General features: G+C 49.7%; 1 protein-coding gene across 6 annotated transcripts in view; it reads right to left on the bottom strand.

Moving 5' to 3' along the window:
* The window catches only part of LOC139051620 (low-density lipoprotein receptor-related protein 5-like), a 52,666-nt gene that overhangs the window by 22,859 nt on the left and 17,232 nt on the right, over window positions 1–12,575 (bottom strand). For 5 of the 6 annotated variants that reach the window (XR_011509451.1, XM_070528559.1, XM_070528560.1 and 2 more), the window contains exon 2: window positions 904–1,105. The gene's annotated coding sequence lies outside the window, so the exon portion shown is untranslated. The remainder of the gene's footprint in view (window positions 1–903; window positions 1,106–12,575) is intronic. The other variant, XM_070528558.1, reaches the window with a different exon arrangement.

Raw genomic sequence — 12,575 nt, 5'->3', positions numbered from 1 at the left:
ATGTAATACTCGGTTGGCAATTAACGAACATTATTTACATTTTAAATTTTGTTTGAGCAGGCTCATTGTAATTGGCAATTTGAAGCGAGCTCTCTGTACAAAACCATATCAACTTTTGGATCGAGAAAAATGCAATTACCTGCGAAGCTCTGGCATGACAAAATTTAGCTACGAGAGCGCATGAAACCTAAACTGTGAGTCTGCAGTGAGCGCAAACTAGTGCACCTCGAGGCAACAGCGGGCAGCCAGCGCACTGCGACAGCGAGGAGCACATAGGAGCAGCATGCTGGCTGCCCGCTGCACGAGGGGTAGTGCTTTAAAAAATTGTGGTTTACGTGCTGAACCACAATCAATAACTGCCGAAACGCCCCACTTCAAATATCCCATCAAAGACGGTAGCGCCTTAACGAAAGCGGTCGTGTGAAGCGAGGGGTGTGGGTGCGGTCTAAGAAAGCAGTGTTCAATTTACTCAAAGCTTAATGTTCATTGTCTATTCCTTGCAACCACTGCTCAGTAATGGCAAAAATAAGTCGCGTTCACGAACGTGTATGCCGTGACTGAAGGGGATATTACGATATAAGGAGTTTGTTTCTCCGGTGTCTTCGGTGAGCTAAACAGGGCATCTTGTTTATATCTAGGGAAAATTTGGGGAATGGTATGGATAAGGTGTAGGTAATGTTCCAAATGGGTGGGTTAAGTGCACATTTTCCGGTAGAATACATATGCAAGTGGTCCATAGCGTTATATGGGCCGAGTTGAGCCAGGTTGGCCAGTGACATCTGGCCAACATTGTGCCGAGCACTTTTGAGCCACTGGATAATTGCTACGCCACTGCACTGGCGGCATGTCTCTGAACGAACCGTTCACTGAGCTAAAGAGAATGATGAGAGAAGCACCACTTACCCCACTCGTGGATCCAGCGCCAAGCCTCTAGGGCGGCGGATATCGCCCACAACCGATGCCCGCATGGAACCATGACACCTTGAAACCTCTATTTCTTGGTGCCTGCTCTCCACCCAGTAGAGATTGCACGCAATCCAGACCACGGCCAGGCCCTCCACTGACTCCAGACCACCCAACACGAGGGAGCGCACATCTTTCAATCCTGAGCCACCAGAATTTCCACTCATACAGCTAAACACAAATGGGCAGACAAATCTGCCATTCACAATATGCGCTTTAGACGAATGCCTCCTGACACACAAACACAAAATATGTTCAGGTGCCGTACACCTTTTGCCCCCTTCTCCCGAAAACATCACACACGCACCCGCATGCATGCACAGAACCTTGACATACGAAGTCCAGAAATATGTAACATGTCTTGGTTACGCTTTTTGAGGCATTTGTTCACATTGCTGCAAGATCCAGGCAACAGAATTTCATTTATTGATCATCGCGGTAGACTATGCCACGCAGCAAGCCGCTGCCATCTCGGAGGCCACACGCAGTTGATGCAGCTACACGCAGTGCAAATATGAAATGGTTTTATGGCCTTTTTGAGATTGCAGGCATATACATCTTTAATTTACCTCAAAATTAGCAATTATGTATTACTGTGAATGCTCTCACGATCACGAAATCATCTAATAGCATTCTTGGGCCAGCTGCTTTCGATGACGCTGCATGACGGCATTGCGGAAGTGAGAGCATGCGATTTTAGAGCGATAGCTCTACTACGCCATGTCTCGCAACGTCATTCATCGCGTCGCTATGACCTTGAGCCGCCGGAGTGCAGATGTGGCTGGTGTGACGTAATGCCCCGTGATCCACTGCGGAGAGGCGTCGCAGCTGCGCTCGCTCGAAGCCTCACCGCTGCAGTACCACGTGACTTGGCGAGGGTTCAAGGGCTAAATATAGTCGGACGTAGCGTGCGCTAAGCCAACGGCACAAGCACGCTTGCGGTCAAGTGCAAGCTCGCATCCATGCGCGTACTGCCCTGCCTCGCGAGAAATGGCGGTCTGCATCCACAAAAACGCTCAATAGCGCGCGCTCACTGGGCTCACCATATACGCCTTGGCAGACGCCGCAATGTAATTTTTTTTTGGACAGTGTTTCAAAATACTTCGATATCTATAAACATCATCGTTATATTTTTATAGCTGTTAGCTCCGTACAAAAATGAAAGAAAAAACACTTTATTGCATGATATAAATCTGCTTCATCGAGAGTTGAATGTACCGCGCCGTAGCTGCGTAGCCAGGCGCGCTGACAAAAGGCAGCCCAAGCGCGATAACATGAGCTGTTCCCCGTGATCACGGTGCGTTTCGACGTGTACGAGCCGTACGCCTTGTCTGCGCATGCGTGGGCGCGCGTCCGCAAGCGTATGTATGGTGTGAGCTTTACATCACGTTAGTGCGCCCAACGCACTGGCGCAGCCAACATAACTAGACGTGGCCAACGCGCTTCGACGCGCCCGGCATCGAGCGACGCTCGCTCTCGCGCCGATAACGTAGGAATATTGGGGGCGAGGACTTACCGAGTCGCCATCTGTGGGAAGCGCCTCCCTTGGGTAGTATGAGGGATCACATGGCGCGCTCCTTAAAGGTTTCGCTTATGGTGCTCAATAAGAACACCACGCGACAGCCCTCCTGGACATTTATGTAATTACTCTCAAGATGAGGGAAGCTTTTGACTGTCGATATAATAATCTTGGGCAAACTGAGGCCTAACTTCCTGTAGGATGCATTAAAGATGCTTGAAACATGTTCTTCGAAAGTTAGCAGGGAGTCAACCAATATTCTTAAGTCGCGCGCACAGCTCTGTCTTTTCAAAGGAATGTTATCAAGTCAGTATTCGTAAAATGGACATTTTGCGACTAAAGGAAACTAGTGTCTTCGTTGGATTATTACGCAAAAAGTTGGAAACACACCCCTCCATGAGAGAATTCACATCTTCCGGTAATAATTCACAATCCTGCACTGATTCTATTTCACGGTAAAGTTTAATATCACCAGCGTACAAAATGAGACGTGAATGACGCAAACGTTCTTCAAGATTATTAACATATATGATGGGCCTAAGAACACCACAAGTTGATTCATAAGGCAAACAGTACTTAATAGCAAAGCGAACATAATTTAGCTGAGTGGACAGGTTGTCTTTGATCATGCAGCGTTTACAGGCTGGAACTAACGCCGTAACTCAAGAGTTTATGGATAAGAAAGTCATGAGAAACAATCTCAAATGCTTTTGCGAGGTCGAAATATACTAGGTATGTCTCCGGTTAGCAACAGCGGGTCCCGAACCATCAATATACGAAACAAGGTCTAATAATAATAATATTTGGGGTTTTACGTGCCAAAACCGCTTTCTGAGGCATGCCGTAGTGGAGGACTCCGGAAATTTTGACCACCTGGGGTTCTTTAACATGCACCTAAATCTAAGCACACGGGTGTTCTCGCATTTCGCCCCCATCGAAATGCGGCCGCCGTGGCCGGGATTCGATCCCGCGACCTCGTGCTCAGCAGCCCAACACCATAGCCACTGAGCAACCACGGCGGGTGAAACAAGGTTTGTTTCCACAGATCTACGATGAACAAAACTACGTAGGCATATACTAATGTTATGCTTATTGAAAAATAACAGATGCGTAAACATAGCTGTTTCAGACACTTTACCTACTATACTTTAGAAAACGGAGACAAGAGGGACACGGGGTGATAATTTTTTATCCCACCCATGCTGCCACCTTTATGAACTAGCATAACTATTGCATTCTTCCAAGAAGAAGAAAAGGCACTCGTAGACAAAGCAAGATTATAAATGTGCGTTACGAGAGGAACAAAAATAGAAGAACAGCCTTTGATAACAAAACTTGGTATTCCGTCGTAAGCAAGAGAATGCTTTGGTTTTAACTTCATTACGGCCGCCGCGATATCGTGTTCTGAAAAACATGAAGTGTTGAAATGGTCACTGAAACTGTACTGCCAGTCACCAGAGCTAGGAGCATGAAAAATATTCAGAAAATGCATATGCAATATTGTCGTGGTTTCTATCAGCGTCCTCAATCACCCGCACCGGTGCGCACCGGGGCGCCTTGGTGCGCACTTTCATCCTCGATCAACCGCACCGGTGCGCACCGACCATCCTCGATCACCGGAAATCGGCGGTGCGCCGGGGTGCAATCCCAGCAAGCACTGCGGGACGCACGCGCGCACTGCCGACTGCAGAACCGTGGATGCTCTGGCCCGATAGCTGCGGTTGCAACGGAGTTGACGGAGTTAGCCAGTGGAGATGTCGGCAATGAGAAAGGAAGCGCTGCTAATTGCCGCAATCGATGAGTTTTTTTCAAGTTCGTCTGAGAGCGAAGACGGCATGCTTATCGACCTCGTCCAAAAACAATGTGGTGAAGAGCGGCCGAAAGTGGACAGGTTCGTTGAAAGGGTCGTCAGGAATGGGTCGTCAGGATTAATTATAAGATCCATTGGTGTTTGCTTGCAACCAGGTATGTCGGCGCACGCAGTTTGACAAGGTTCGAGCGCTTGCCGCAGATGCTCAGCACCTGCAAACAACAAAATGTGCGCGCGCACGTGTTCGCGCACGTCTTGCGCGCCAGGGGCAAAGTAGCGCTGCATGCAAGCACCATTCTCTATGCAAGCACCCTGCAATGGGTGCAGTTTTGTCCTCGATGTTGACCCTCCGCAGTGCGCCACCACGGCGGTGCAAGGCGCACCATTCTGGTTTCGGGGCAACCCCGGGGCAAGGTGATCGAGGACGCTATAAGAATGCCACGAGAAGGATGACTTATGACATTACTCTCAACCCGCTAAGAAATGCAATCTCTTACATAGAACCAGAAGCGTTTGGAATTGCATTTCGCGCATTCTCCGACAAGCGTAATGCATACACCACTGCCTCTATGCAGTATACGCGTTTCACCCCGCCACCCAAGCTTTTCTACCCTGGGGTCCCACCTCTTCCCTCCCTGAAGACTCGGACTTACCAGTGCCATTAGCAACTTATGTAGATGTATTGCAGCACTTGCGCTTATCGCGACGAAAATACCTGGGCCCGACCAAGGGATTAGATAAATCATAAGAATGTCATTTACGAAGATTACACATCATGTCATTTAATAACCAAGTTAAGCAACATGCTATTGAGCCACAATCCTATTCAGCCGAGTGTAAATTCTGCAAGGAGAAAGCAGATTTGTACCATATGGTATGGGCCTGTCAAGCTAATAATAGTGCCTTAGAGACTATACAACAGCCAACGTGAGAAGGATGGGAGGCAGCCCTGTCCAGCTCAACCCTCGATGACCAGCAAGCCCTCGTGGAAAGTGCTAGGGCAGCGGGCTTAGCCAACGGAATTGCGGAATAAGAATCCGACCACCCTTATAACTACCTTCCCCTTTTCCTGTCAATAAAACGTTTTCATTATCAGATACATGTTTTCATTTCGTGATATATTGGCTGGCGCAGACACTCGGTCTTGTGTGGCCCGTTGCAAACGGAGCGAAGTGTGGAGCGACTGCCTCACTAATCGGGAGATCGCAAGAGGCAGCGCATGGGTGACGCATAGGCGCGATTCACAGCGGCCGCCGCAGACAGACCTCCGCTCATGCAGCGCTTTGGCGAACAGAGCCTTTCTTGCTCCAAGTGTATTTCATATGCAGACGACACCAATATCTTTGGTCACAACCCTGACCTTAATGCTTTAATTTGCAATTAACAAGCAGATTTAAATTCCCTTGTGCAGTGATGAGCAGCAAACCGGCGATCAATTAACCCTTCAAATCGTCTTTTGTGCTTTTTTCATTCACCAAACAGGAAAAAAGTATGCCTCCTTGTCTTTGCATCAACAACCAGGTTCTTACTTCATCTGATCACATTATCTTTCTCGAAGTCATTGTTGACCCCCATCTTCGGTTTCAGAAACATATTTCGTCAGTCTGCATTAGAATATCTTATACTAAATTCGCTCCATGGTTTTCAGCTTCCTTTCCCATTTTTGTTGATATTAATATTTTGCCTTTGTCTGGCCTTTATTTATATGTAGGCACTATATTTAAAATTTATAACTATCACCTCACTAGACATTTTCCCACAGCGTGCGCTCTCTTATCCTAATTCTACCCGCTTCCCTATCCATAGTAACTTGATCCTGCCCAATACCTGTGCTAATTATCGTAGAAACACTTTGTTTTTTCTTCAATAACATTGTGGAATAGTTTACGCACTCACATGAACTCTGTATCATCCTTGTATATGTTTAAAAAAACATGAAACAATTTCTCTTTTTGAACTATAAATTATCCCTCTACCAAGGAAAGTTATTTATGCACTTACATATGTATTTTTTGCAATATATACGCTCTCTTTCGTTTGCTTTGCTCTTTTACTTTGTAGTTTTACTCGTTTTACTTGCACAGGAGGTCCCGCCAACGGTGATTAAACCTTAGGACCTCCTTCTATGTAATAAACTTGAATACTTATACCGCTAATCAGGTGTTCTCGTGCAGAGCGCGCTAAATGCACTGCGCGAAACGAAACAACCGCAATAGCTACGGTGCATCGATGCGCGCGCTCATCGAGGCAACCTGAACATCCCTCAATCTCCAAAGGTAGCGCCAACCATAGAGTTTCCTACAAATATTACTAGAGGGATCTCTGGAGCTAGTGTCTACGTGAGCTACAATGGGAGCGGTTGTCCCAGCATGGGAATTATGGGAAGTACATGGATTTGCCTAAACTTCGTCCTTTTGGCTTCAAACAGCTTTGTGACTTTGTAAACTCGTCATTTTCAGCAGTTTATTGCGTAATAAATGATAAAATAAACATCATTAAAATTGCCCGACGGCAGGATTCGAACACAGGGACTCTAGTACAGAAGCCTGATATTGAAACCATTAAGTCACGGATGCATGTATCGACAAGCGAATGAAACGCACTTATGAACTTATCGCGGGCATGCCAGTGCTTTGAGACGCTAGAGACGCATGGCGCGTTTCGATTTGGGCACATAGACAAGCTCAATCGTTGCAATTAATAGCAATTGTACGCGTTCCTGGCGTCTTCTGCACTTCGAGGAATATAGATTGCGCTGAAATATATGACAATAAGATTTATATAGCGTAATATACAAAGCCACAAGAACGTCTGAATCCACAAGCACGAAGATCAGACAAATCCATGTACTTCCCATCATTCCCATGGTAGGACGACTGCAGCGCCAGAGTTCCCTCTAGTAATTTTGTAGGAAACTCTATGGCGCCAACCACTGCCCTCCTCCTCCGCTCCACTCCTGCGTTCGGCACGGACTCGACAATGGCGCCGCCTATGCTGGCCCTGCCGTAGCAGACGACGGCTGACGCGCTACCGGAGGAAATCCGCGAAAAAGTTCGTTCTAGCGCTGCGGAGCAGTTTCTGAGGCGAGATTTTGCTTCGTCAGTTGGTAACTGGCCTTAACAATGTCACGCTGAAATTGAGTAAAAGTAGAGAAAAGGTAGATTACTTTAGGCGTAAAGCACCCGCACGTTGAAAGAATTCGTGTTGCTGAAACACGACGCATGCACACGGTGATCTCAAACACACGCCTAATTACCTCAGTTTCAGGTTCTGACTGCGTGAAAGGACGTGTACGTGGTTTCGTAGGTTCATTTAGGTACCTCCAGGATACTTTGTTCGGCCGGCGCGTGAGAGATTCCAACTGTCTGGGGCCAGAAACGCATAGCAATAGGGCCGCTTCTGCTTCGCGCCTTTTACAGGTGTTTAGCTCATGCACGGGTTGTGGTAGCCATGAGCAACGCTTTCACACGTAGACAGTATATTTAACTTGAACAACGTACCAGCACATGAAATATTTATTTATTTATTTATGTATTTATTTATTCATTTATTTATTTATTTATTACAGTGCAAGTGGCTGGAATTTGATAGCAAGAACGAACTTGATGGGACAGAGGTTCCGAAAAAATTATCCCCACCTCATTAGCACGAGTAAAGCTTTTGTTGAAGTGCTAACTTTATATCTGTTTACTACATGCGTCTGCATTCTTTTGCGTTGTAAGTTTTCGCAGGGAAGCAGTGTTTAACTGGAACACTCAAGGCACACAAGACAGAAAAAAAATTTGAGTTTTACAGGCCGAAACGATGATCTCATTATGTCCCGCCGTAATGGGGGGCTCCGGATTTTGAGCAGCTGGGGTCTCTAACGTGCCCCAATGCATGGGACACCAGCGTCTTTGCATCTCGCCCCCATTGATACGCGGCCGACGCGGCCGCGATTTGATCCCGCAACCTCCCGCGATCAATCCGTCTGCGCATACTTTTGTCGCACTGGGCCGGCAATGGCGATCGGAGCGCACTGGAATGAAAAATATACAAAATAGCGCGCGTGCTTCCACGTGACACATATTGGCGAATGGAGGAGCGGAGGAGGCTGGGGCGACAGGAGGCGTGGAGGAAGAAACGCCGGGGAGAGCGGGGTGGCGGAAGCATCTAAGCATAGAGTTTCTCACTATAACACCTAGAGGGTAATCTGGCGCCACCGTCTATGGGAGTTTCTTAAGGGGGCACCATGCCGTCATGGGAATGACGGTATATGTGTCTACGAGGCTCGTGTTGGCTAGTGTTGTAAGAGGCTTCGTCTAAAACGTGGATATGGCTACGCAAATAACGCGTTCTCAAAGTACAATCTTCATAAAATGTTTCCATTCACGCATATTACATCTTTACTCACCTACAATGCATGACCAAGCGAAGAAAAGCAAGAACAGACGACCAACTGTTTCAAAGCGAGCGCGAACCTTGTCGTCTGCCCTCCAACTCTAGCGGCCCACTGATACCTTTTACGTAACATGTAGTCGTACACACAACAACAAGTTCTCATAATTAAACAAAATATGTTTTCGCGTAATAATAAAGCTAACACAGCTTTTCACGTGTTGTTCTAGTAGAAAATGAATCATTGTGACAGACGGAACGGTTCTTGCCAAGCGCGTCTTCAAGGTGTCCTGTCTCTAAGAGAACGATGCCGATCCGAATCCACAAAAATTGGAGGACGCTTAAGCTTCGCCTTCAAGAGTGGAACGCGACAGCGTTCCCGTCGACCCGCCAAGGGGTGTAAGACAGTGGGCTACACTGCAGGGCAGCCATCACTTACGAGGCGCCCCGCATCGGACGCGGTGAGCGCCGAGCCATATGGTCGAGCAACGCGGCGTTCGGCGCAGCAACGAAACGTGCGCCTGAGCAAGCGCAACGAACCGAAGAACTCGGTATCTCGGAGGGGGAAATGATGCACGCCAGCCAAGCGTCGTGATCGGCACGGGCAGAGAGATAGACAGATAGCGATCTAAAGAAAGGAAGGACGCTTGATTCAGCAGAGGCAGCAAGGCGAAGCGTTGTCAGGGGAGAGGGAGTCGGGGCCGCGAACCGCCTCGCACCGGTCCTCGCAGCTCCAATGCGCTCGTGGCGCGCCATCTGTCGGGGCAGCGCCGTACATGGAGAGGAGGGGGCCTTCTGTGTTTGCCGCAAGATGGATCTGCGTGTGCGGAAAGCGCAGAAGAAATGCAGCGGAAACGCACTTCGCTACTCGTGTAATTGCGACTTCTGTAAGTTACATGTTCATAATTACCGATATACACCGCAGTATAACTTTCCACGGCTCGTTTCGAAGGTAACACCGCATTCACTAGAGGCGCGTTTGTGCAGCTTGGAAGCATCGAACTCGTGGCTGAGTAGTAGCGTCTCCGTCTCACACTCCGGAGACCCCGGTTCGATTCCCACCCAGCACATCTTGGAAGTTGCTTTTTTATTTATGAAGTGCCTGCCGTGATTTATCACTCACGGTCAATGCCGCGGACGCCGACACCGGCTTTTCTGCGACACGAGCTCCTTAACGCTATCGCGTTATTATACCGGCATCCCCATGCATACCACAGCGCAGCAGCGCCTGATTTCCTTCTAGGTAATGTAGTGAGAAATTCTATGCATCTAAGAATGGCGCTACTTTTGGAAAATTAAGGAGCTCTAGGCACCCTACCAACAGCTCGCGCGCGACGCCACAGCGGAAATACGCCGCGCAGATAAAAAAGCAAAGGGGAAATAAATGAAGGCGGGGCCCGTGACGTATGAGTCACACGATCCTCGAGCTTTGGTATGGTAAGGAATTTCCTAGGAATTTCACTTGCGGAGGCCAGGCCGGGCAAGTGGATAGAGTGTCTCCCTTGGCAGTGGCGCTCACCTCCTGAAATCATGGGTTCGCTGCACTGAAATATTTCTATTTCGGCTAATAATGAACCAATTTGAAAAAAAATTCTTGAGGCAGAACGCTCCCTAGAGGACATGTAACAACTTCCAGTGCCTAACCTAAATTAGCTGTGGCCTGGTGAAGGGGTCTTAATGTCCCATTTAAATTTACGCACTCTGGGAGACCTGCGCGGGAGACCTGCAGCTCGAAGAGAAGAAGCTGGGCAGCGTCGGAACTCCGCAGGGCTCGGTGATCTCCCCGCTTCTCTTCAACCTCGTGATGATCGGGGTGGCCAACCGGCTAGAAAGAGTAGCGGGAGTCCGGCACACCACCTACGCCGACGACCTTACGCTATGGGTACCGGGAGGAAGCGATGGACACATTGAGACAACGCTGCAAGAAGCGGTCAACGCCATCGAGGAGCAGCTGGGCGGGTCTGGACTCGTTTGCTCTCCGGCCAAGTCAGAACTGCTGGTGATTCCACCGACAGGAGCGGGCAGGAAAAGAAAGAACATGGAAGTCAAGTACGAGCGGCCCAAGATCGCGGTCAAGACAGCGGGAGGACAAGTGATACCGGAGGTCGAGAAGATTCGAATGCTCGGGCTGCTCATCCAGCGGAATCGAGTCAACGGTGAAACGGTCAACAAGCTCGCGGGCAAAGCGGCCGCGGCAATGAGACTCATCAAGAGGGTGTCCAACAGAAGAGCGGGGATGAAGGAGGAGAGCCTGACTAGGCTCGTTCAATCCTTCGCAGTTAGCCACATAACGTACGTGGCCGCCTTCCACAACTGGAGGCCGAGCGAGCGTAACAAGATAGACGCCACCATACGCAAGGCGTATAAGGCGAAACTCGGCCTCCTCGGGAGCACGAGCACCGAAAAATTCATGGCGCTGGGAGTCCACAACACGCTGGACGAAATAGCAGAAGCACAGAGAATGGCGCTACTCGAGCGTCTCTCTGAAACGAGAACCGGAAGAAAGATACTGCGGGACCTTGGCCTCGAGCCGAAGGAAGGCGAGCAGCAGAAAGACGTACCCATACCGGATAGCATCAGCAGAAAGCTCAGGGTCTGCCCGATCCCGAGGAACGTGAACACCGAGCACAACAAGGAGCGGAGTTTCGCGAGGGCCAGGGCGCTCGTGGACCTTCACGCCAAAGAAGAAGGCGCCATCTACGTGGACACGGCGGAGTATCGAGGCAGCAGCGACGCATACACGATGGTGGCTGTCGGCGCATCAACGGGTGCAGCGAAGACCGCGGCGAGCGTCCGGACTCGAGAGGCGCACCGGGCGGAAGAGGTGGCCATCGCCTTGGCCCTCTCCGACCCCGGGTGCACTACAGTGTTGTGTGACTCTAGAACGGCAGTGAAGAACTACGCCAAGGGTAGGGTATGTAGTGAGGCTGCGCGCATACTGCGCAAGGCCGAAGACATCGGACGCAAAAACGCTGTGGTGCTCAAGTGGTTTCCGGCCCACATGGGCAGTGACGTTTCGGAACGCGGGAACGTGAACCACAACGAGACGGCCAACTCGGCCGCGCGAGGACTAACCAACCGCGCAGCTGCAAGCACGGCCGACTCAGAGTGTTGGTCGCGGTGCAGTGCCAAGGACAAGATGACCACCTTCAACGAAATAGTGAAGTGGTACAGACTTAACAGACAATGCCGCCACCTCAACCGGGGCTTACCCGGGCAGAGGCAGTGTTATACAGGCAATTACAGACGCGGTCCCTGCTCTCCCCGGTGCTAGCTAAGCACGTGTGTCCGAGCGTGTACGCGAGTGACGTCTGTAGAAGAGTTAATTAGTCTGTAGAAGAGTTAATGTAGAAGAGCTCCTTAGCGCACAGTCTGTAGACTGTGCGCTAAGGAGAGAGCCACCGCGGCTCACATCCTTTGCGACTGCAGTACAAATCCACGAGAAGCCAGTGAGAAGACGACGATCCCGCCGCAGCTAGAGGCTGCAACGAGGATTTATGACCAAGATACACAACTAAAGGCCGTCCAGCAGGTCTCGGCAGCTCTAGAGAGGCAGCGACCTCGCAAAACCGAGGAGAAGGGGGGCAGCACCCCCCGGAAGGGGTTGGCGGTCCTCTCGGATCCGCGGAAGTAGCGAGGAACCAAGACCTCGAGGAGCACAATGCACGAGACTGACGTAGTGGCCGCGTCGCGGTAAAAGCTTGTCCTCCCTGCGTGGAGGGAGCTTAACCGACTCTGCAGGCATATTTACTAAAGTTGTTCTCTCTCTCTCTCTCTCTGGGCCACTATTTTGTAGCGGTGCATTTTTTGATGCCAATGCCTTTCGGTGCTTTTCGTTTTCTTGAGTGGTCAAGCGACGCTCCGCATCAATGAGTACCTCCTCACGCACTGAGGACATCGAGGCAC

The sequence above is a fragment of the Dermacentor albipictus genome, unplaced genomic scaffold, assembly GCF_038994185.2.
Source record: "Dermacentor albipictus isolate Rhodes 1998 colony unplaced genomic scaffold, USDA_Dalb.pri_finalv2 scaffold_13, whole genome shotgun sequence".
Lineage (NCBI taxonomy): Eukaryota > Metazoa > Arthropoda > Arachnida > Ixodida > Ixodidae > Dermacentor > Dermacentor albipictus.
The sequence above is the reverse complement of the archived record's forward strand: the minus strand, read 5'-3'. Positions and strand labels throughout refer to the sequence as shown.